General features: G+C 44.3%; 1 protein-coding gene across 1 annotated transcript in view; it reads left to right on the plus strand.

Moving 5' to 3' along the window:
* The window catches only part of LOC115944477 (polyprenol dehydrogenase), a 238,927-nt gene that overhangs the window by 189,114 nt on the left and 24,480 nt on the right, over nt 1-25,333 (plus strand). The window contains exons 8-9 of the transcript XR_014141435.1: nt 12,079-12,192; nt 23,927-23,985. The gene's annotated coding sequence lies outside the window, so the exon portion shown is untranslated. The remainder of the gene's footprint in view (nt 1-12,078; nt 12,193-23,926; nt 23,986-25,333) is intronic.

Raw genomic sequence — 25,333 nt, forward strand, 5'->3', positions numbered from 1 at the left:
ATCTTGGCAGCCTGATGCCATTCATCTGCTTGAACAATTATTTGAAACTGTGGGGTTGCAGGCAAGCCTGGTTGACGCACAGCAGTCAGGTGGGCTGTCCTCCCAGATACACTAAGGTTTGGATCTCAAGCCCTAACTTTGCTAAGAGTACACTACCAGGTCTCACTAAATGGGGCCAAAATGCAACTGTCAGCCACAGAAGCTCAGAAGTAAACAGCTAATTTGGCACCCTTGATTTTCTGTGGCTCCTCCATGGGACTCAGGTGTGGCATGAGCTGTGGCCATAAGAAGCCTTGTGCCTTTGGTCCAGTCTCCGATACAACCACATCAGATCTAAATAAATACCATTGTTTTTGTTTTTCTCCTCCAATTCTTTCCTAGTGTATTTTCCAAGCATAGGTTTTTTGGATCCCTTCTCTGACTTATATCTAAGTTTACTCTCACAGATGCACACCATACATCTCAAGCCACTGTTTCAAAATTAGTTGATGGAGCCAAGTGAGTATTTTAGTATCCAGATGGCCATAACCAGAGATGGCTCATCCTTACTCCTGCTATTTTTCCCAGAAGGGTGAAGTAATAAAATGAGGATTTCTGTGCCTACACTTGTTCAGGACAGTGAGTTCCCACAGAGAAAAAACAATACTTGTTGAAGAGAAGTTAAAGGAGAGAAAAAGACAACATTCAGTTCAGCTTTCATTAATTTATTCCCAAGGAACTGTAGAGTGACAGGGCAAAAAATGAGTGTACAACAACAGAAACTGCACTGGAAATCATTTAGGATGCTCAGAGCAGACCTATTTGTCAACAGGCAACTTAGACGGTGTCTCACAAGGAGTTTCGATCATCACTTTGAGCTGTTTCTAGGCCACCAAGGATGCTCCACAGCTCGAAGGAAAAAACCAGTCAGACCACTGTCTCCCTGGAATAAAGTAGAGAGGGAGAAGGTCCTTTGGGGTCAGATTGTTCTCCCAGAAGCCCAAAATGGCAGCTGGTAATGGTAGTGATGATGATGATGGCGATGATGATGGTGGTGATGGTGATGATGATGGTGATGATGGTGATAGAGGTGATGGTGATGGTGATGATGATGATGATGGCGATGATGATGGTGATGTTGATGATGATGGTGGTGGTGGTGATGAGGAAACTTTTTGCTAAGCTATGAGGCACATATCAAAAAAATAAGATCATGCACACTTCAGTTTTGAGTTTTCATGTAAGATCTCTTTTGGTCTGAATAAACACAGTTTAAGGCAAAATATCGGAATGCTTCTCCCAGAGTTTTGGCTATGGATTTTGTGAGGAATGGAATTGTGTTTCAAAAGCTAACATTTTTTTGAGTGCCACTAGGCATCCCTTGATGACCACAGACCAATAACTGAGCACTATTATTTTATTTATTTATTTATTTTTTAAATAATTCTGCTTGTGGTTCTCTGGAGTTTTTTTTTTTTTTTTAATTTTATTTATTTATTCATGAGAGACAGAGAGAGAGAGAGAGGCAGAGGGAGAAGCAGGCTCCCAAGAAGCAGGGAGCCCGATGCGGGACTCGATCCCAGGACCCTGAGATCATGACCTGAGCCGAAGGCAGACGCTTAACCATCTGAGCCACCCAGGCTCCCCTGAGCACTATTATTGAATGTGTGTGGTAGGGTGTGAGAGAGATGTATTACTTGTCTCTGCTCTTCTTGGCTGACACGGCATCAGTATCCAGTAAATATTGGTTGAATATACAAAGTGGTGATGACTTAACTATGATTTTCCAAAGAATTGAAAGCCAATCAAATTCAGGAGTCATCCACTTTTATGTATTACTCCATCAGTTCATATTTTTCCCCCAAAGATTTAACCAGGAAGATATTCATCTGTATGAAATGAGACTGTATAAATTGATGTGAAAATCACCATGGAAAGATACTTCTGCTGAGAAACGCTTTGTTCAACAGCAGTTGTTGAATGTCCTTTAAAATTAGGTTTTCAAAGAAGGAAGTTGAACATTTTGCATCTTTTCAGATACGATTATCCTGGGTGATCAAAAGTGATTCAAGGAATGTACAAAATTAACTCCCATAAATTGAACCTTATAAGTGTTGAGACTTGGGGCTGGGTTCCATGTGTCTGAGCACCTGCTATTGTGACATGGGGATTCTTGTGCTCCTTGTACAGATGGTAGTGTGAGTTGAATAAAGCTGACGTTGTGAAGTGAGGTTAGACCTTCAGGCTGTATCGCCCGAGTTAAAAAAAAAAAAAAAGGCGTTGTGTTTTTTTTTAAAAAAAGTAATTGAGCGGACACCTGGGTGGCTCAGTTGGTTAAGCAACTGCCTTCGGCTCAGGTCATGATCCCGGAGTCCCGGGATCGAGTCCCGCATCGGGCTCCGTGCTCGGCGGGGAGTCTGCTTCTCCCTCTGACCCTCCTCCCTCTCATGCTCTCTGTCTCTCATTCTCTCTCAAATAAATAAATAAATAAATAAATAAATCTTTAAAAAAAAAGTAATTGAGCTATAAGCATGTCATATATAAGGGCAGATCAATGACATTGGTCTCTCATTGCTATTCATTCTTTTAATAAACAAACTGATGAGTGAGCCAACAGAGGGAATACTCAGAATAGAATATTTCCTCCCACAAAGAAAGACGAACGGAAAGAAGCTATCATGTAGAATTGTCTGATGTGACAGGTAGAATGCCATCATTCACTTCCAAAGCCCCATTCTTCGCAACCAATATTTGTGCTTTATCATATACACCTTTGTGTCCATCTCCCCGTCACCTTTCCACCAGGTGGCTTTCAGCATTGATTGGCAGCTGGCTGCCGATCTGAAAGGAAATGAAATATGCTGGGTTTAACAAGTCAATTGCTAGGTCAACAGTAAGTGGAACATTCTGCCTACAGGCTCTGTGGGTGTGTTTGTGTGTGTGTGCCAGGTGCAGCAGAAAGGCTGCTGAGCAGGGCTCTGAGGGATGCCCACTTGCTGCAAGACTTCTCCTGGCATTTCTGTTTTGGTGTAGATGATATCCATTAAGACACCCTCCACATTTCATTCCCAAGCATCCCAGCAGGGCCTGCACCAAGATGGAGCTATGTGGTCCTAGAAGATTACTATTTATATGACCCGTAGGGTAGGATATATCGATTTTATCAACATATTGATAATATCAAGTATAACATCACTTGTATAAGGTTTGTACACCCTGAAAATTACTTTTAATCTTTTTCCACAGAAAGTGTTCTTTGGTAAGCACTAATTTCAGACACGGCTCCTCATTTTATGACCAGATGTTCCACCTTCAGAAGACATGAGTAATACTGTGTTATGCATTCGGTGTTTCTGATTTCTTCACCCCTTGTATTCTCACAGGTTCCAATTTGGGTTAGTTTCAATTTTCTTAATGCACAGTCTTTACACTTTCTTTCTGTGATGGTCCACTCATGAAAACGTTCTCAGGGTATTGTTTTTTGCAACTGTATTGATTTCAGCCCCCGTTTTTGGGAAATATTTTCTCTGGGGTCTATTTTCTTTCAACCCTTAAATTATTTTATTTTTCTGTCTCTTGTATTTCTGGCTTTCACTGCTTGGTAGACGTCAGTTGTAAGCCTTACCATCCAGCCTTTGTAATTTGTTATTTTTTGTTCTTCTCTGGCTGCTTTTAATAGACTATTTTTTGTCTTTGGTATTCTGAAATTTCATATGATGTGTACGTGTGCATTTATTTTTAGTCTTCCTGAGACTGATGTTATTTTCTGTTCATGTGGGTTGCTGCCTTTTCGATTCTGGTTGATTCTCAACCATCATCTCTTCAAATATTCCTGTTGGCTTACTCCCTCTCCTGTCTTTCTAACATTCATTAACTCTTCTTCTTGTACCTTCGGCAATTCTTCACATTTCTTTCACATGTTTAATTTCTATGTCCCTCTGTGCTGGCTTCTGGATCATTGAGCCCTCCAGTTCACTAATTCTCTCTTCAGTTATGTCTGATCTACTTTTAAACCCCATCCATTGAGTTTCAAATGTCACTGTTTGTATTTTTCATTTCTTGGAGCTTGATTTGAAAAAGTGAGTTTTCAAATCAAGCTTGCTTTGCTTTCTTCAAGTTGGTCACACTACCATCTGTAGCCAGTAATTCAGACCTCTGAAATCCTGTTGCTCTGTTTGTTCCATGTCTCATGTCCACTGGAATTGGCTCACAGTGACTTAAGTCCTTATGGGTTTAGTAAGCTTTACATTTGAGCTACTCATTTTCCTTGTGCCCAGAAGAAAGGGACATTCCTCCAGAGAAGATATGTGTTTGGTTCTTCTGGGTGTCTCTATGGGGTTGAAACTCAGCCCAAATGCATGATATAATGATGTTATTCATCCTGAATAGTTAGGTCCCTTTGCTGTAGAAGTTGTTGTATCTTTGATATTTCAAATTTCATCACTGTGCCATTGGACACTATCAATTCAGGAACATTTTAAATTAAATTTAGAGTTTGGGATTTGGGGGGAGGAGTGCTAGCTAAGTGGTGTGACTTTCTCCTAATACTCTGCAAGAGGGTACATGGATGTTTAGAAATTCTCAAGAACTTCCCTTTGCCTTATTAGCTTAGTGCCAATGTTTCTCTTCTGCAGATTAGAGTGGAGCCCAAGTTTGCATCTTGGCCACTCTTATATTGAGAGTATAGTCAGTGTTTCTCCAACCCCTTAGGTTAGAACCTCTTTACATTCTCAATGATTGAGGACCCCAAATTTGTCTGTGTAATTTATGTCAATTCATATTTACTGCATTAGCAATTAAAACTGAGAAGATTTGGGGGGTGCCTGACTGGCTCAGTTGGTAGAGCATGTGACTCCAGACCTCGGGGTTGAGTTCAAGCCCCACATTTGGTGTATAGATTACTTAAAAATAAAATCTTAAAAAAACTGAGAGGATTTTTACACATCTATTGATTGATATATTTAAAGGTAATGATGGGGCGCCTGGTGGCTCAGTCAGTTGAGCATCCGACTCTTGATTTCGGCTCAGGTTGTGATCTCAGAGTCCTGAGATCGAGCCCTGTGTCTGGCTCCAGGCTGGGCATAGAGTCTGCTTGCCCTCTCCCTCTGATCTTCCCTCTACTTTCTCATAAATAAATTTAAAAAGTCTTAAAAAAATAAAAGTAGTGATAATAAAACCATTACATGTTAACACAAGTAATGCATTCTTTATGGTAAGCATATTATATTCTCACTGTATGAAAAACATATAGTCTTATTATATGATGAATATATTGTATTCTTACACTATAGGATATAGATGTTCTGTGTATTACAGTCTCAATAATGTGATAATATTAGTGATAAAATAGCTTTGTTTTACATTTTTGCCAATCCTTTTGCACACTCTTAGATGCTTCCGCTTTCTATCCCCATCACATTTCTTCCAAAAAGTCCACTGGACACTTGGAAGAGAACAAAAAAGATAAATGTCAACTCCATGTTATTATGAAAATAGTTTTGACTCAAGGAACCCCCCCCCAGGGTTCCCTGTACCACACTTTGAGAATCACTGGGGTAGAACCTCAGAATTGTAGCTCAGTGCAGGAAAATCCCCCCCCCCCGTTAGACTCCCCACCCTGACAAGGACATAAAGCCTTTGTCTTCTCTTTCTGGAGATGTGAGGAGACATTAAAAATGAGGTTTAATTTTGACCAGGTCACCGACTACCCTCTGGGAAAAGGTGGCTCCGAGGATCCTGTTACTTCTCTGCATCCCTGCCTCCCTCGAGACCGTGGCGGATGATTCTGTGCCATCCCATCAGTGCGGTGATGCTTTTAATAAGATAGGCTCAACCAGCACATTCAATTTGTTTCAGTAGGCGTGTTGGGTCAAATAACCTCATCTTCTCTGTGATCAGAAATAAAACTCATATTAAGACACTTATGCATGGCAGATTGAGGAAGACAAAGGAGAAAATAAGGACATTAAGGATTTAAATTATATAGCAGAAGGAAAATCTAATGGCTGTATAATCAAATCCATATCCATAAAATACACATTATGGTTTTTTTTTAAACCATATATTAGCTCAAAATCAAAACATCATTAATCCAAACAGTATAAATATGATTAACCATATTTTTGGCCATAATGTCATGAAGTTAGAATTTAATCACAAGAAATTAACAAACGAAGCTACTATGGGACTGGCATTTTAAAACTCTCTTTTAAAGGGCTTTGGGTAAGGGAAAAGAATGGAAATCAATACCATTTCAGAAATTTGGGGGACATGGCAAAAGTTACTCTCACTGGGCGCCAAGGGGGGTTGACTGTTTTGGAATGAATTTAGTTTTTATCTAATGAATGGAGCACCAGATTGAGGAATTTTTAAAGAGAAACATAAGTTTCAAGAAAGCAAGAAAATGATTTTTTTAATTAGTAAAGGAGGAATTTACTACATGGGTATGTAGATGAAGAGCAGAAATGATAGATCGTTTACGGGGAATATAAAATCGAAACTTGTTCCCAAAGCCTTACAGGGGTCTGAGTGACATGGACACAGCTACGTGTTTGTCCCTTCCATTTCAGACACTTGGACCTCCTTGTTGTGCAGGGATTGCAATCCACCTCGGGGCCTTTGCACTGGAGGCCCCCCTCCTCCCTAGAACTTAGGACACCCAGAGATGAGCATCACTGGCTACTTCTGCCCTCTCTCGCCTGCATTCAAATGTTACCTTGTCACAGACTCTTTATCACTGTTAATTGTTCAACCTGTTTAACCAAGATTTGGTAGTGCACATCGCGACATGTGATGCATTTCCTACACGTGCACAGACACGCATTTATTTTCGGTACTTGCCCACTGATACACTTCACCAGCTGTATCACTATCAGTAGCCACTAAGTGGATGCTATTGTATCCATTGCTTTATGTCCACCTTCTAGAACACTGCGTGGTTTGAAAGAGATGCCCAATAAATATTTTTTTTAAGAAGTGTGCAGTAGGGGTGTACTCAGTTGCTTAAGCATCTGCCTTCTCAGGGTCCTGGCTCAGTTGCTTAAGCATCTGCCTTCTCAGGGTCCTGGGATCAAGCCCCGCATCAGGTCAGCTTCTCCCTCTCACTCTCCCTCTGTGCTCTCTCTCTCTGTGTTCCTAATAAGTCTTAAAAAAAGAAGTGTGTGCAATATAGAGACTTAGTTTTCTGGAATCAAAAAATTCACATAAACCCTGGAAGCAATTTGAAAAGAAGGACAAAGTGCACATACCCAAAACGGACTTGGAAATGGTGCACTAATCACGAAAATCAAGGTGATTTGCGATGGTCTATGCAAATGCCTCTGGAAACCAGAATTAAAGGGACAATTCCAGGAAAAGCATGCACTACCAAAATTTAGCAAAGTAAATGTCCCTAAACCAGTTTCAATGATGAAATTTGGAAAGATCTACATAAAAATGCTCCAGCTCATAGAATGCTTAACTAAGTTCTCTGAAACCTACAAGGATCCCTCAAGGTATTGATATTATTCAGAGCTTGTGGCAAGGAGAAATACCTCCAAATGATTTGTGAGAGCTTCAAAAGAATCATTTAAAATTCTATTTAAATATCATGGGAAAAGGGTTCTTCCAACTTACAGGAATATCACTGCAAAGAATATGAACATTGAGGGGTGCCTTGGTGGCCCAGTCAGTTGAGCGTCTGACCCTTGATTTCAGCTCAGGTCTTGATGTCAGGGTCATGAGTCCAAGCCCCTGTGTGGAGCCTAGTTAAAAAAAATTTTTTTTCTAAAAAAAAAAAAAAGAATATGAACACTGATGAAGCAAATAGCCCATCAGTCACTACATCACAATAGTGCACCTGAAAAAGTGAGGTTAATTTAAGGAATTTCAAATGCACACTGTGGGTCATTTATATGAATAGAGAGACAGGAAGTGAAGGATCTGACAGGAAGTGAGGGGACTCATTGCTAGTTACCCGGAGACCCCAAACTCAGGTGGCCGTGAAGACATACACGCATCTGGATTTCTAATCAACACACGGTGCCTGTTGTTTTGGTTCTGAGTTTGTTTTTGTTTTTTGGGGGGGGGTTTCTCATTAAAAAAAAATTTTTTTTGGTAGATTTGGTTCTTGCTATGATTGGCACAAGAGCAATCTGTGGTGTATTTTCTGCACCAGATCAAGAGAAAATTGTATATTCTGTAACTCACGCTACCAACCCCATACTTTTCACTGCAAGCGTGGCTAATTATTGGCTGCAGTATCTCTTCGGGTTAATTTATGCACGCCTATTTCTTGTTTCCGAGAAGCAAAAATAAGGCACAACACCGGGGCTGTGAAAACCCGTAATCTGAGCTGTCAGCATCGCCTCCCCACAGTTAGAAAGCCTGCAAGTTTAATCTCATCGTTCACGCAAATTTAGAGACTTAAGAGAAGGTATCTGGGTCTGAGCTCTTTTCTGCACCTCGGTGACAGACTTGCAAGGAGTGGTCCCCTGTGGGGATCTGTGGTTTCCCAACTTGGTACAAAAGTCATGCCTCCAAGAAACCTTAACCCTCTCTCCTTATCTGCAGCAATCCCATAAAACGTGGTTTCCTGGGTTCATCTTGTCAAGATCATCTTTTGCTTTACTTTAATGGCGGCTGTCCACTTGGCCGTGTTTCAGACAAGGACTGGATTTGCTCAGATCGGATTTTGCAGGTTTTGCCCAACGCCTACTTCCTTTGTCTCAAAGGGTCAGATCCCCAGTTGATAGCTTGCTTGCTGTCCTCGGAAGGAGTGACTCATCCGTTCCTTTCTCCCTCACAACCTTGAGTAAAGCTGGAAAAGTCAGTTGCAGGTCTTGACACGTCTCTGTGAACTGAACAGAGGGGAAGGCATTTTCCACTTGGCTTGCTTTTGATGGAAATGAACATAGCATGAAGATAGGAGGCGGGGAGGGGCAGGTACAACTTTTTTAAAAGGGACAAGCCCTCAGGCGATGCCCGCGTCAACTCCTTGCTTCTCAATTCCCTTTGGAGGAGCAAAGCTGCATGGGTATTTTCTCGGCAGGAAAGACATCAGGAAAACATCTGTAGGGTAGCTACAGCAGAGATGCTGAGCATTAATGGTGAGGTAGAGCTTGACATGTCAGTCCTGCTGCCGTGCACCGTCAAATGAGGGCATCAAAATCGGGAATGAAATAATATAAGCAGGCACAAGAAGGAGAAGGGCACCTCACCCCTATCTGCCCACGGGAAAGTCCCTCTGGAAAATGAGCATGTTTGCTAATACGGCTTGACTTCTGCCCTGCTGTACACTCCGCACCCAGAAATTCTGGAATGACAGTGATCCACAGTGACAATTCAAGAGCACAGCAGATCAAAGAAATATCCTTCCCTGTAGAAACGAACACAGAACCCCAGTTTTGACCTTATGCTCTCATCTCATCAAGTATAAGAATATTGCCAGTCCTCTGAGTCTTTCCCATAATATATAAAGAAGTGCTATGTGATTTCGCCTTGACGTAGGATTTTTCTCACTATACTACATTGTTCCTTTAATAGGTCCCAAATCATTATACGGGCAGTTGCCAGGAAAAAAGTCACTGGTGTTATTCTCCGTTTGTAATTATGATTGCATTCCACTGTCAAAAAGTCAAAGCACGTGAGGGTATTTATTTCGTATTTGTGTAACGCTGCGAAATAAGACCGTAATGAATTCACAGGTTGACAAACTTCCTTGGAATGTGAACAGCTGTATGAACCAAACACCTTAAACGATTTCAATCACATTGATTTGAAATGGAAGAAGGAATTGCATGCTCCTGTCATGACTGTGAATTTTTTTAACCAGGTATAGAATTTCTATCTTTGTCGGTCTCTCATAATATCCGTCAAGTGCCAGGGGATAAATACGTTTTTGTTAAACAACTGACTGATGATGAAGTTCATGAACAGACTGTGGTGTTTTCTTCCCAGTTGTAGGAGTCAATGAAGGATTTTTTTTTTTTTTTAAGTATTGGTTTTTTATATAGTTTTCTGATTTGGCCCCTAAAAAAATTTTAGGATTAGACCTGATAGGAACCAGGGTATCTGAATATGCAAACACCGGGTGTTTGTTTGTTTCTTTTTTTGCTCTTTTGTTTTGTTCTCAATGACCTGATAGGAACCAGGTTTATCTGAATATACAGAATAGCAGGTGGTGGATTGTTTGTTTTTTGCTCTTTTGTTTTGTTTTGTTCTCAGTGAACTCTGACGCTGAGGCCGAGCACTTCTTTGACCGGGGTGAGTGACCTTTAACTACTCAGACAATGCTTCAGTCTAGACTGGCTCACACAGTGACAATAGGATCACCTGCCCATGCCTCGGCTGACCCGCATTATCCCCACTGCTGAATATAAATGTCACTGCAGGCTTTTGAGACCCTGAAGTGAAACACTTCTTTTATCTCTCTATTGTTCACATTGCTGTATATTGACCGAGATTCAGAACTTTGCAGGAGGCAGGAGGTGGTGGTGGTATTGTGCAATTTATCAAGGCACACGTATTAAAAAAAAAAAAAAAAAAGAAAAAGAAAAAACCACTTAGTTTACAAAAATAGAAGTGTTAGAAAGCAGTGGGAAACCCAGTCAGTCAGGTAGGAGAAGAACCTCAGAGGGGAGGGTCTTAGGAGTCCCACAGAGCAGGTAGGAAACTGAGGCAGGGTTCTGGCTTCAAGCAGTGGGGACCAGCACAGGTGAGCCCGTAGAAAGGGTGAGGACAGGATACAGGGAATGGAGGAAAAGATGAAGACCCAAAAACCAGAAGACTACCTCTGGCAATATGGCTGGACCCCGTTCTGAGGGCCCAGTGCCCATGTTAAAGAAGTGGCAACATATGTTTAATGTTGTAGTGGGGTGAATAGTGGCCCCCCAGAAAGACAGATCCACATCCTGACCTCCAGGAACCTGAGAATGGGGTCTTATTTAGGAATATGGTTTTTGAAGATGGGATTAAGTGGAAGATCTGAGAAGAGGTTGTCCTGGATGACAGTGGCCAATGACAGGTGTCCTTGTAAGAAACAGACACAGAGAAGGAGCCACGTGAAGATGGAGGCAGAGATCGGAGGGACATGGCCACAAGCCCAGGGATGCCTGGAGCCCCAGAAACTGGAAGAGGCAGGAGGGACCCTCCCCTGGAGCCTCAGAAAGGATCATGGCCTGGATCCCCGCCTGGATCTCAGCAGCCCTGCCCCGCCTGGATCTCAGACTTCTGGCCTCCAGAGCTGGTGGAGGGGATACACTTCTGTAGTTTAAGCACCAAGTTTGGGGTACTTGATTAAAGCTGCCCCAGGGCCAGGGCACACATACAGATATCATCCCTGATTTGGGGGATGATGAAATTTTGAGAAAGTTAAGACACTTAACAGAAACATCCTAGAACATTTAGAGAGAGACAAGGAATCCGTGCAGGAAATGTTGTTTTGGAGCACCCATTAGACCCTGTGAAAGCTGATGTTTTGGGGAGTGGAGGGGCTTTTTGACTAGAAAAGAACAGAAAAGAAGAAAAATGAAACCCCCACGGGGCACCCCTTTGAAGGAACAGCAGAACCAGTCACTCAAAACTGAAAGACAAAGATGAATTAGAGGTATTAAGAAAAGATTTATGAATAACATGGGAAATAAGCCCAAATTAGCCTGAGAGGGAGAAAATCCTGTCTGCAGAGCCCCATCTGGTGGCCAGGAGGACTCACTCTGGGCTTTGGGCAGTGGCACCAACTCACAAAAACACGGAGAACTCATGAAAACCTGAAATATAAGAATGGGGGAGGCTTTGGAGACCATTTGCAGAGTCCTCTGACTTCCAGATGAGGAATAGGAAGCCCCACTTATAAACACCCCCTGCGCTTGGTTACTGTGCTGACCCCCGGGGCCCATGTCCCTGCATAGCCAACCCTTTCTCTGTTGGCAAGTGAGGGTCAACACCTGTGAAATGCATCATCAATCCCTTTTATAAAAAGGAGACTCTTCTTTTTTTTTTTTTAAGCAAAGAGTTCTACTCAACATTAAAACTGTAAATTCCCATTTGCATACATGATAAACCCTATCTTAGAGTGATGTGTTCTGGCTTGTGAAAAGATCCATTCCAATGTGACTCTCCTAGGTAAATCTGTCGGTGGATAGAGTCTCCCGAGCCCACTGTTTCCTTGCACGATAATGGAAATTCAGCCATCAGACAAGTTAGGACGGTGACTTCTGGTCTACCCAGGAGATTAAGGTAATATTTTTTATTCTTTTTCTTTTAAGTTTTTATTTAAATTCCAGATAGTTAACAACAGTGTAATATTAGTTTCAGATGTACAATATAGTGGTTCAACAATTCTATATATTACTCAGTGCTCATCATGGTAAGTGCCCCCCTTAGTCCCCATCACCTATTTCACCCATCCCCCACCCACCTCCCCTCTGGCAACCATCAGTGTGTTCTCTAGAGTCAAGAGTCTGTTTCTTGGTATGTCTCTTTTTTCTCTTCACTCATTTGTTTTGTTTCTTAAATTCCACATATGAGTGAGATCATATGGTATTTGTCTTTCTCTGATTGACTTATATCACTTGCATAATACCCTCCAGTTCCATCCATGTCGATGCAAATGGTGAGTATTCATCCTTTCTGATGGCTGAGTAATATTCCATTGTATATATGGACCACATCTTCTTTATCCATTCATCTCAGCTCCGTCCACACTTTGGCTACTGTGGACATTGCTGCTATGAACATTGGGGTGCACGTGCCCCTTCAAATCACTATATTTGTATCCTTTAGGTAAATGCCTAGTAGTGCAATTGCTGGGTTATAGGGTAGATCTATTTTTAACTTTCTGAGGAGCCTCCATACTGTTTTCCATACTGTTTCCCTTTCTCCACATCCTTGCCAACACCTGTTGTTTCCTGTGTGGTTAATTTTAGCCGTTCTGACTGGTATGAGGTGATATCTCATTGTGATTTTGATTTCTATTTCCCTGATGATCAGTAATTTTTTTTCCTTTTAATCAGCTGATATGTCCATAGTTATTGTGAATGGTCTTCGCAATGTATCTATTAGTGTTGTGTTTACCAGCATTCTTGAAGCCTGATCTTCACTTTCATTCTTAGAAACTTTCCATTCTAATAATATTCCTCTGATGAGTCTCTGGCTACTGAGAACCTGGCATACCAGGGACCAGGAAGGGGACAGAGGGAAAAGATCCACATCATCACCTGGGAAGGTATGGCAACACAGAGGTGAGCTCTGCGTCCCTCAGCACACTGCCTGGGGCTGGCTATGCCTCCATGACTTTGTTTGCTTCACACCTCCTCTGCCCCCCATGGCTCACCTAACTATTCCCCAGATTTTCTTTTCTGGATTGTCGGGGTATGACACTTACGGGCCCCACACCTATAAATAATGCAGAACTCAAAAGACAACACCGCACATAATAGTCTGCCGGTTTTAATAACGACTCCATCCTTGCGTGTTGATTACTACCAGATGGTCAGAGGCCATTAAGCAAGCCAGCTGAAAACCACAATAAATCCATGGGAGCAACGGGGTAGAGAGGGAGCCAGGCTTTTACACCATGGGAGGGACTCTTCATTCAGTAGTAAACAAGAAGCCAGGCTGGTGTCTGCAGACTTCTCATGGCTCTCACATTATTCGTCCAGCACTCGCTTCCTCCTGTCCCTCTCACTCAGGTATTGATGCTGCATTGCATCTCTTCCCCTGGCACAGCAAACTGACTTTGTTCATTGGTGGAGAAATGCCTTTCCTCCACTTGTCTACTGTCCAGATTCTTCGTACGCCTTCCACCCTGCTGTGGGTTGAATTGAGTCCCTGTCTCTTTCCAAAATAATGCTGAAATCCTAAACCCCAGGCCCTGTGAATGTGACTCTATTTAGAAATAGGGGCTTTGCAGATGATCGCATCAAGGTGACATCACGAGGGTGGGCTCAAGTCCAATATGACTGATATCCTTATAAGATGAAGAGAAGAGACCGAGATAAACACCAACAGAGAGAAGTCCGAGTGAACACATAGGCGCACAGGGGACATGATGTGGACCTGGAAGCACAGATGGGGTGTAGTGTCCCCAAGCCGAAGACCATGAGCAATGGCTGGCAAACACTAGATGCTTGCTGAAGGCACACATAGAATACTCTCCCTGAGCCTCTAGGAGGAACCACCCCTGCCCACACCTGGACTGCCCATCTCCAGCCTCCAGAGCCAAGACAGGACACGTCTCTTGTCTTACGCCCTCTGATCTGTGGCACCCTGTGATGGCAAGCAGCCATGAGGAAGTCACTAAATGTCCCGACACAGATGCCACCGCTCCGTGAAGCCTTCTCTGACATGGCTGGTGCAATTGGCTGTGTCTTCTTGTGTGTTCCTGCAATATTCAGATCATAGTGTCCTGGAGCCAAGTCACTTGGAGTCAAACCTGAAAATCTCCTTGGGGGTGGATCATGGTGGTGGGGGGTGGAGATGCGTACTCATTGATCTTCCCAGAGGGGCCCTAGATGTCCATCCTGGGACCAATGACTGCAGAGTTGGTTGGTGCGTCACCCAATGGACTCTTCATTAACTGTACACATGGTCTAGTTCTGCCCTTTCTGAAATGAACACGTCACCCTTGTAGCCCATCCTTTCCCTGCCATCACTGCCCTTTTTCCTCCTGTCCCACACGTGCCTCTTACACTGGCTCCTGCCTCCACAGGACATGGCATACACCCAGGTGAACCATGTCGCCATCACTAAATACAAAGAGCACCAGTCTGCATCTTCTTAACCCCCTTGTGGCGTTGGTGGTACCTTTTTTTTTTTTAAAGATTTTATTTATATATTTGTTTAGAGAAAGAGCATGAGTTGGGGGGAGGTGGGGAGGAGCAGAGGGAGAGGGAAAAGGAATCTCAAGCAGACTCCATGCTGAGCACAGAGCCTGACGCGGGGCTCCATCTCACGACCTTGAGATCATGACCTGAGCCGAAACCAAGAGTCAGAGGCTCAACTGACTGAACCACCCAGGGGCCCCCATGTTGGTGATTCTTACTTTAAAGCTTAGTCACTTTTATGGTTGCCGATCCCCATCCACCCACTCTAGCCATTCTGCTTCTTCTCTTTTTCTATCTTGGTGTGAAATTTGTATAACATAAAAAAAAAATCAAAGTGTTCAGTGGTGTTGAGCACGTGCACCATGTTGTGCAAAGACCACCTGTTGTGCCAGAGCATGACCCCAAATGGAAATGCTGCACCCATCAAGTATCCTTCCCCACCCGCCTCCCTCCTACCCCTGGACGCCAGTACTGTTTTCCTCTCTGTGGATTTCCTTATTCTAGGTACTGCGTATAAATGCAACCATGCAATGTGTGGTCTTCTGTGTCTGGCTTCTTTTACTTAATGCTTTCAAGGTCTGTCCACATTGTAGCATGGGCTAAAGTGTCATTCCTTTTCATGCCTGAGTAATATTCCGCTGTACGGCTAGACCACATTCTGCTTATCTGTTCATCCATCCGTGGACATTTGAGTTGTCTCGACCTTTTGGCTGTCGTGAATAATCCTGCTATGTAGATGGGTGTGGGAGTTTTATTTCCTACACCTATTCCCAGTTTTGGGGCAGGTATATATTTACGAGTAGAATGGGTGGGTCATAGGGTGACTCTACGTTTTCACGTTTTTGGCACTGGCAAGCTCTGTCTTGATCACTTTTCCACACCTGGCACTCTGGTCCCTGGCTCCTGGGTCTGGTCCTGTTATCTTTTCATTGCCCACATGCTCACATTTGTGGTTGCCATTACGTTCCAAACCCCATGTGCCCACGTTATCCCTGGAACTCACTGCATGCAAAACCAACTGACCCTTTTGGGTCTTCTCCTGGCCCCAGAAGAAGCATCATACATGCTTATTTCTATAGTTTGCCTTGAGATGGTCATCTGCCTCACCTTCCAAATCTAGTTCCCCTCTTGTGTTCCTGATCTTAGCCAATGGAACCTACTGTCCCCCTAAGTGCCTCATGTAGGGTTGTGGAGGTCTCCCTTGCATCACTAAATTCTTCTCATGAATTATAGATTCTGTCTCCTAAAGGCATCTCAAGTCGACATTCCTCTTCCAGCATGTCATCAGGGTGCTGCTGTCTCAGTGAGTACCTTTTTATCTGTGCCACCAATGCCTTGGACCATTCCAGTACCTTCCAAGGTGGTTCCTTGGTCCTGTGTCCTCTAAGCCTCCGGTTGAGAAGCCATTCAGGGGCATCTTTCTAAAAACACATTCAAATTGCATGTTCCCAGGTTGGCCTCCCCAGCGAGGTGGCTGATATGATCATCTTTATTCACACACCTGTCTCTAGACCCTAGAAAAATGTGTAGTATAAGATATGTCTTCAGTATGTGTGTATGAGCAGGTGCATGCTATTTATATAGCTCAAAAGGACATCCGGCAGGTGTCCACTCACACCACAGGTAGATGTGCTCATCCTTCTAAGGGGAAGTTCAAACACCAACACACAATTCCACTTTATCTTCAACAAGCACCCTGACCCAGTTAGCTCCTGCTTTACTCCCAGCTTCAGCATGAACATTCAAAGTACTGTCTACACATTTTCGCTTCTCTCCAGTTAGGATGTGGATTTCTGATCTGTATTTCCTTTCTGGCTTTTTTTTCCCATTTGGAATGTGTTTTTTTTAATCAAGTTTTTTATTTTAATTGCACTATAGTTAACATCCAGTGTGATATTAGTTACAGGGGTACAATCTAGTGATTGAACACTTCCATCCATCACCCGGTGCTCTCCATTCTGACTTTTTACACACACAGGGGTGCCATGTTATTCTGCTTTGGTGATGGCAAATTTCATGTATCATTTTCTTCCCAGATCTTGGCAAACCACTTTTATTTAAACTCTTGCTCCATCTATCCGGACTCACTCATTCATTCATTCATTCATTCACTCATTCATTCAGCAAAGTCAAGTTTTACCGAGGGATCTTGGATAAGGATCAAAGTGCTTTCTTTGTGAAATGTAGTTGTTTTTGCTCTGAAATCTTACTTTGTGTCATTCGCAGGAAGATACAGATGTTCCTGGTTTCCTTGTCCTTTGCTATCCCCCAAAGCCTTCAATTCTTTGAGGGCATAGACTGTGGATTATTTGCCCCAAACACCCATGTGGTGCTCGGAACCTAATGGAGATGATTGGTGCCAGAAAACATGGCAGACAAATGCAGGAAGAGGATGGATGGGGCTGGCAGGGCAGGGCTGTAATCATAACCACAGGCTTTTGTCATGATCCGTGCTGTCCTGGCTGTGCTCCCAGGCCCTCTCCTGCCCCGTTCTCCCAGCGGTCCCCATCTCCTCCCATGATAATGACCAAGCTATTGCGCCTTTGCATTTGCCGTTCGATGGGAGGATGATTCCACCGTCATCCCTGGCACGTACGCACCCTGATCAGAAACACCCACTCATTACCCCTCCCATTTCCACAAGATGTTATTTGTCACTTGCCAGTGGACGAAACATGGCACCATACCAGATTCCAAATCTAAGTCACTGCAGGTCCCTGGATTCTTGCTGAGGCCAGTGTGTGTGTGTGTGGGCGGGGGGAGGCAGCCACGTGCGTTTGTGTGTGGTTCCTGTCAACCACACTTTCCATACTGCTGTGTTCTCTCCACCAGGAGGCCAGCAGATGCGGTGGCTCTGTCCACACTTTCTACCTGTTTCTCCAGAAATTCGTGGTCCTGATGATACATCTGTGCATTTCACATTTTCTTAAGTATATAGTTTGAATTTTGAAAAGCGTTGGGGGCAGATAGTAGAGGAAGTACAGGATGAAATGGGATTCCACAAAGCATTTGTTAGAGAATGGGACTTTATACTCATTGGTATATAAATATTGTATATTTGTATATAAATAGTGTGTATTTGATTATAGCTCAGACCTCAGTCCAGTGGGATCTTCTAAACTCTGGAATGTCCGTCAAAACTCCCAATCTGTATGTATACATGATGAAATATTATTCAGTCTCTTGAGAAAGAAGGAAAGCCCGCCATTTGCAACAACATGGATGGACCTGGAGAGTGTTATGTGAAGTGACATAAGTCAGACAGAGAAAAAATAATGCACAGTATCACTTGCACTTGGAATCTGAAATAACCAGACTCATGGAACCAGAGGCTAGAATGGTTGTTGCCAGGGACTCGGGGGAGCAGGGGGGAAATGGGGAGATGCTGGTCGAAAGGTGCAAACGTTTAATGATATGGTAAGTTCCAAAGATCTAGCATCCAGCATGGTGACTCTAGCTAACAATGGGTTGGTTGGTGTTGTGTGTGCCCCGCGTTGGACACAATAAACCTGCTATACACATCAGTGTGCAGGTTATGGTGTAGATGGATGTTGTTAGCTCATTTGGGTAAATACAAATCTGCCGCCTTGTTGCAAACATGACAGCCTTCATGGACTAACTCCAGTGTGGTTGTGGGATTGTTCAGGGCCAACTGGCAGCATTCCTCAGTAATGGTGGTCATTGGTCATTGGCTGGTTTCTTGAGAGGTAAAGACATTGCCCTAAAGCACCAAGCTGGCTGGAAACCAAGGAAGAGTCAAGACAAAACCCATAAGGGTTATAAGAACGCACGCAGTCTCTGGATGTTGCCCTGAGGGCGTTGGAGAACCAGCCAAAGGTGGGCATCAGTGTTTCCTAATCTCAATGCCAGTGCAGGCAGGTCAGAGGAGACCCTCCCCAAGCAAGCGTGGGACTGGCTTCATCCCAGCATGAAGAATGCCCACTGCCAAACCGAGAAAGACGTCAAGCATCTCGTCAGAAAAACAAATACCCAGAAAACAAATCACTGCAAAAGAAGCAAGACACCACAAAGAAACAAAATCACCAGGCAGGCTATGGCACAGACCCGCCAGTGAAAGCCAAGATGAGCCAGAAAAAACAGGATGTTTGCACAGACTCAGAATATGTCCCCGAAATTTCTATTTGCCCCTGCATATAAAGCATATAAAAATTTAACACACCAAATGCACACAGAACGTTAAACATTCCTCACAAGTTCGGTTGATGCCAGGAAGGCAAAGTTGGGCAAGCACTTTCAACAATCGGGAAAGAGTTCTTAACACAGAGGAGAAAACCACATGCTCTCTCAATATGTGCCGAATATTTGGGTACAGAATTTGGGCGGGTTTAAGAGACTCACGATGACAACAAAGGACAGAACCCAGCCATGGGACCCGGGCACATCCTCTGGCTTCCAGGGTCTTGGTGAGGGGACGGTATTAATTTCCTCCTCACAGCGGGGTTGCAAAGATTAGAAATGACGAGGTCCAGAGCCGTGGAGGGCGGGATGCGTGCCTTAGGTGATAGCAACTGCTGTGAATTCCCCACCTCTGTGCTCTCCACACACCAGCGTTTTGGGGCCAGCACCGGAACCCAGATTCTGGCAAATGGGAATGATCATGTGCAACGGGGTGCCAGCATCTGGCTGCCACCGGATGTAATTACATCTGCATGACCAGGGGTTCCTTCCTCCGTGCCAGAGCTCTCCTGTGCGGCTTTGCTTAAAGTCCAAATCCCCTTTATGCACATTTTGCATTGGGGGCAAGGCAATGTATTCTCTGTCCGCAAGCCTCCCTCTGTCCCACTGGTATGGTCACACACCTGTCATTTCCTATCTGTGGAGCTCCCAGGGTGGCCTGGGTGGGCAATTCGTGCTATTTATTCTGAGTTTTATTAAATTCTGCAGGTGCCAGGGCGTGGTGGAGAATTGATCTGTGACCTCCAGCCTTGTGAACACCTGTTTGTATCTTCACACATCGTGTCCCCCCACCCAGGACCCCAGCTCAGAGCAGCTCCCCATTCCTACCCTTCATGGCACTCACAGAATTCATTAATTACTCTTTTTCATAATTAGCAGTCTTTTTCTCTTTAGTCGAGGTTTAGATTTACAGAAAAACTGAGCACATAGTAGAAAGAGTTCCCAACTACTCTCCCACACAATTTTCCTCTACTCTTTACATTTTGTGCATTTGGGATATTTGGTGCACCTGTTACAAAGGATGAGCCAATGTTGATGCATGGTCACTAACCAATGTCCATACTTGATCTTAGGGTCACTGCTGGTGGTGTATGTTCTGTAGGTGTAGACACATATATAATGGTAGGTACCCATCATTGTATCACACAGTGTTTTCCCTGCCCTACTACTCTGTATGATCCCATAATCCTGAATACATATCATTATACATTTGTCCAAACCCACAGAAGTCATGTTTGCCCGCTGCGGTGTGTTTTCAAGGAGGCAGGCTCCGTTCTCTGTCCGTACTGCACAAGGGTCCCATGGGGTAACGTTGTCACCGTCTGGTAGGTGAAGAAATGGACACCTGGGATGTCCCAGCTCTTTTCTCAAGGTCACGAGCACAGGGAATGGTGAAGAAAGAATTCTAATCCAGGTTCAGGATCACAACTACTCATTCATTCACTGATCCTTCCATGCAATGGGTATTTATTCAGCACCTTTTGTATATACCAGGCTCTAGGTACTAAGGATGTAAGGCTGAAAAAAAAAAAAAACAAAAAACAGGAATCAGTAAAATATGATGATCTGTGTGCATCACTGTGTGTGTGTAGAAGAAAGAAGAAACAGAGAAATGGAGGGGAACACACTTAGTATAAGTTAGAAAGAGGCCTATGGTGGGGCGCCTAGGTGGCTCAGTCGGTTAAGCGACTGCCTTCGGCTCAGGTCATGGTCCTGGAGTCCCGGGATCGAGTCCCGCATCGGGCTCCTGCTCGGCGGGGAGTCTGCTTCTCCCTCTGACCCTCCTCCCTCTCATTCTCTCTGTCTCAAATAAATAAATAAAATCTTTTAAAAAAAAAAAGAAAGAAAGAAAGAAAGAGGACTATGGTTTCTCCATAATAAGATAAGAAAGTAAAAGCCCTAAGAAAATACAGGTGATTGAGACATGGTCCTTGCCAAGAGCTTGCTAAGGACGTCACCCAATCTTTAAGTTCCTGCCTCTCTCCCCCTCAATAGTCCACTAGCTTGTGGAAAGAGAGAAGCCTGGAGCAGGAAACCTGGTGGATTTGTAATGTCACCCAGCACACACGGTCATTCCCGGGTCACCCAGCACCTGCTCATCTCCAGGACACCCAGGACACCTGCTGGTCCTCAGGTCACCCAGCACAGCTACTGGTCCCCAGGTCACCCAGTGCACCTGCTCATCCCCAGGTCACCCAGCACACCTGCTGGTCCCCAGGTCACCCAGCACCTGCTCATCTCTAGGTCACCTGGTGCACCCGCTCATCCCCGGGTCACCTAGAGCACCTCATTTTCCCCAGGTCACCCAGCACACCTGCTCATCTCTAGGTCACGTGGTTATTCCTGGGTCACCCAGAGTACCTTGTCATTCCCAAAATCCCCTCTGAGGATCATCCCCCACGAAGTTCTTGGTGGCTTTTCTTTGTCTTAATTGCACACGTGGAGAAACACAGAAGCAAATACCAGAACAGATGGAAGACTGTGGGAAGACTTCCTAGCTCATCAGACCAGCACGGATGTCAGGTTTCTAGAGACCCCTACGTCTGGTGAGGGTCTTGTGGCTTCGGGCTACCAGAGCTAGGTTCTCCTCAGGTCCTGCAACCCTGGGGGTTGAAAGGCATGCCCCTGTTCTGTGCTTGCTACACACAGAGTTCTCATCCCGCACACACGCACACGCACACACCGTCATGCGAAGCTTCCCCGCTCAGTCAAGAGGTGCTGTGCAAAACACCCAGACCGTGGTGAGGCCATTTCCGGGCTGTAGAGTGCCCCGTGGAATGGCCGGATTCCTTCTTCATTTCAGGTCAGTAGTGCTGGACTGATCGGCTAGCTTTGCAAGTGAGCATGGCGCTCCACAATAGAAAGACCTTTGAAACATTTAGGGAAGGGACCCGGAGGATGGCATTACCAAGGGGATAATCGCCCCCTGACACACAGATCCGTGCCTGGTTTTGAAGCAGGAGGAGCTCTGAGAGGTTGGGGTATATTTCAGGCAAGATCAATGTGCAAGAGAAAAAGGAGGCTATAGATTTCGGGGGATGACAGAGGATGACTCCCTCGGTTCTGAGCCTCTGGGTCTGTCCACGGATGCCTGGGAGACGTGAACCACGCTCTGGGCTCGTCACCTCTACCATCCACTGCTCTGCTCACTGGCTCTCCAGTGTTTGCAGCTCTGCAGGCTTGAGTCCTTCATCTGTAATTAACAGCGACGTGCAGGCACTCAGGGTTTGGACATCCAAGTCCGACCTCCTGATATGGGGACTCAGTGTCTCCCGTGTCTATTTGTAGTGACATCCCCGTCACATTTCACAAAGATTTTAAGGGAAACCATCACTCTTGATGCACAATTTAAAAGCTGATTCTTTAGCCATCCATATGGAATGAAGGGAATTATCTGTACAAACAATTTTAGAAGCTGGACTAACTAGAAAGGTTTTCTTTTGGCGGGGGGAGGCTTTTTTTAAAAAAAGTTCTGTTTTTGGGGTGCCTGGGTGGCTCAGTTGGTTGGGCGACTGCCTTCAGCTCAGGTCATGATCCTGGAGTCCTGGGATTGAGTCCCGCATCAGGCTCCCTGCTCAGCTTCTCCCTCTGATCCTCCTCCCTCTCATGCTCTCTGTCTCTCATTCTCTCTCTCTCAAATAAATAAATAAAATCTTAAAAAGTTCTGTTTTTGAGTAATCTCTATACCCAACATGAGCTCGAACTCACAACGGTGAGATCAAGAGTCTCATACTCCACGGACTGAGCCAGCCAGGCGCCCCTCACTAGGGAGATTTGGCATTTTTTGTTTTGTCTTACTGCTTTAAAAATATTGTTTTATTGCTCAAAAAAATATGTTTTGGTTGTTGTGTGTTTTTTCGAGGAGAGGGACTCTCCTGGGCTGGGGTGGTGCGCGTTCTGGGCAGACTGCTCTGGCAGTCCTGCAGAAAGGGGGTTAGGTGGGAGACCACTCGTAGGCTCTGGAAAGCCTGCATTAGGGGAGTGCACAGGGTCGGTGGAGAGAAGAGAATGGTGTTACGGAGATAAAACCAGGACTGTGGGAATGAGTGTGGGTTTCAAAAGAGCAGGGAGTTAACTCAAAGTCAACCATTAGCCTGGAATTGCCCAGGGCCAGACCCGGAAAGGTGGAGAAGAGGGTGTGGGGACAGAACTTAATGAGTTCCAGTTACAGATGTAGGTTCAAGGACCGTGCAGAAACATCTGGGCGTTCCCTTGCCTGGATGTGTTTGGGCCACCGGAGAATGATCTGGCAATCGCCCCATCTTGGATCCCGTGTCATGCGGTCCTCTGGTCTTCAACAAGGGAGCCATGAATGCACAGTGGGGAATGCGTGGTTCCCTTCAACACGCACTGTTGGGCAAACTGGATATTCACGTGCGAAATAATGAAATTGGACCCTTGTCTGACACCCCCACACATACACACAAATTAGCTCAAGATGCATTAAAGACTTAAACCTGCAATCTGAAACCTTTAAACTCAGAGGAACACACAGGGGAAGGGCTTTTTGATGCTCGTCTCAGTAATGATTTCACAGGTGGGACACCGAAAGCACAGGCAACAAAAGCAAAAACAGACAAGGACGGTTGCCTCAAAGAAAAATGTTACACAGCAAAAGGAATGATCCACCAGAGGGAAGACACAATCTTTAGAACGGGAGGAAATATTTGCAAATCACGTATCTGATCCTTCAGAGCTTGTATTTGGGGCATGGTAGACCACCTTAAAAAAAAAAAAAAAAAAAAAACCCAGCCACTACCCAAAATAGATTGTGAGTATTTACTTTATGGTAAGAGTTCTTAATTCTGATTTATCTGTAAAAATCCATCAATTTATCCTAAGGATGCAAACAGATTCACTCGGTGTTACTGTTACTGTATTGTGTGGTTTCTAGTCTCCCTGGGGAATAAAGAAGTCTCTCTCTCTCTCTCTCTCTCTTGATTTTCCAGGTGGTTGGTGGCATTTCATTAATTCTATGGAGGACGCTTCACATTTGTGCTCCTGATGGGTAAGTCCATCCGTCCTTTGTCGGCTGCATAATGCTCAGCACTCTTGACGCAAACCTCCCAGCTTCCCCGAGTGGCTCCCCGAGCCTCACAAATCGGATTCTGTGTTTCTGAGAACCATCTGTGGGTGCTCAGTGGTTCTTTTGCTTTTCATCGAATATCTTTGAAAATTCTCCAAACACTTGTATCTTCCTGCACCAAGTTCACACTTGGAGATCGTCCAGGAGGGAATCCCATGCCTCGCTTTGGTTGTAAATGAGGGTGGTAGACTCAAAGTTCACTTTTCTGGGGTGATAAAGCAAACAGCTGTAGCTTTGCTCCGAGCCAGAACAAAACTGGAGAGCCATCAACACAAACCTGCACCCCGCCGGCTCCACAGCAGGACGAAGTTTCCCTCTTCTTCCAACGCTCCTGTCCAGGCACCACAGAGAGACAACAGGGATTGAGCATAGGTCCAGATGATTAAATGCATGCACAAAATTCCCATACATAATGGAGACTCCATTTTGGTTGCTAGCATTAATCAAACTAGCCTGGCATTTCCTGCCAAGTCTATGAATGTGCAATTGGTAGTATGTTGTTTGGGAAAGAGAAGGCCACTCTTCCAAAAAAAATTGAGCTTAAAGATTGGAAATTGTACATTGAACTCAGAAGAGGCATGCTCAGAATTATGACTCTGTGTTCAAGCTTTAACAAATGCTTTGACTTTTTATGGTCTTGACCTACAGAGCCCAGCTCATCCATTCCAGTTTGCTTAGAAACATTACAATTTCTGATTTTCAAATGGACAAATCAGGCTAGTGATGCTGCCTCCTTTTGATGAGAGACACGGATGTCAGGTCAGGCATTTTCCTATAGTCATCCCCTTCTCAAACCAATTATTTTTGGCCTCCTTTTGGACCTCAAAATAGGACCAATGACAAGTAGGGAAATGTATATAAAGATAAGTCAATTTATACATTTTTAAGATACAAGCAACGGCAGATGAAAGAATCAGTTCCCGCCACGAAAAGCAGACACACTGTATTGTGATTTGATGTTGACGTAAATAGAATTAATTCTGTGAGATCTTTTGTACTTCCCCAGCAGATTTTGTAACTCAGTAGAAAAGCTTGAAACATGCCATGAACTGTATGTTCCTGGGAGAATCCTAAATGCGAGTCCGTTCAGGATATCTTAGTAGTTCAGATTTCGTATGCCACCCTGGGTAGTGGAAGGACCCAATGCAAGAAGTGGGTGGGTTTTCTCATTTCTCGTGACCCCATCCTGGGTCTGTAACTGTTCTCCAGTGAGCCAACCCCAACCTAATTTCAGTGCCAATGGTATATTCCATTTTAGGTAGAATTAAAG

This window comes from Leptonychotes weddellii, chromosome X (assembly GCF_054177405.1).
Source record: "Leptonychotes weddellii isolate Sample4059 chromosome X, ASM5417740v2, whole genome shotgun sequence".
Lineage (NCBI taxonomy): Eukaryota > Metazoa > Chordata > Mammalia > Carnivora > Phocidae > Leptonychotes > Leptonychotes weddellii.